The sequence below is a fragment of the Penaeus monodon genome, chromosome 32 (assembly GCF_015228065.2).
Source record: "Penaeus monodon isolate SGIC_2016 chromosome 32, NSTDA_Pmon_1, whole genome shotgun sequence".
In the NCBI taxonomy this organism is placed as follows: Eukaryota; Metazoa; Arthropoda; class Malacostraca; order Decapoda; family Penaeidae; genus Penaeus; species Penaeus monodon.
This window is the reverse complement of record NC_051417.1, coordinates 33,449,241-33,450,250: the sequence shown is the minus strand read 5'-3', so window position 1 is coordinate 33,450,250 and position 1,010 is coordinate 33,449,241.

Genomic DNA, 1,010 nt, shown 5'->3' with positions numbered 1-1,010 from the left:
GAACAGCTGTTTCTAAGTGTAATAAAAAAGGGGAGAGGACACTCCAACTCCAAGAAAACAAAAGAGAAATGACGTATCAGCTTCGATCCAAATTAGGAAGACTGAAGCCTCTTAAACGCCTCGGCAGGATCTGAACCCTTCATGGCCAAAAACGGGGAAGACTGGAGCTACCCAAGGTCGCGCATGACACAGGTGCATACTGGATTGTTCATGGGAATCATGCACACGTGGAGATCACATGTTTTTCGTCTTGGCGTGCATGAGGTATGTTACGAGTTATTTTCTCATTCTTAGCAAACGCTTTGTAAAAGTACCGATATTTTGGGACATGGACTAAACTTGTGGAATCTATAAAACAAGTGACAATCGCTGATCCTGTCGTGAATTGTCTTGTCGATGCTCTTTTGTTGTGTTCGGTGCGGCATGTTTCTCAAGTTTCTATGTTTGTGTATTGTGCTTTACTTAATCTCTTTCTATTTAGGTATTGTAAATGGAAGGTACTATTGACTCAAAATAAGTGCATGAAAATATAACGACGTTTCCTTGATAATAATAATGTTTTTTTACAATCCTTGGTTGACAAGATTATGATCAACATCCATTTGTTTGTTTGTCATTTGACCACAACTAAAACGCAATTGAAACGCATGTTCGACAACAGCGAAACTTTTACGCGAAATCAGTATTCTAATTTTACAGCATGTTTCCAAAGCCTTCTTTTCAACACAGCATCCCGATATTGTTCAAAAATGTGTGACGTTTAAGAAGGATCACGAGATTAACATTCAACATCATTACCCCAGTCTTCTTTCTCCACGAGAGCGGAAATGATGACATCCCGTTTTCAGTTTGGCCGAGATGGCGTATCATAGAAAACGGAGTCCATGACTAAACTCACACCCGTGTTTAATATACCCCCCAAAATCTAGTCTTGCGAATTTATACGTCTACACATTAATTTTGAGGTTGTGATGTATAGGTGTATAAACAGATGGAATCGTGAAGAAGGG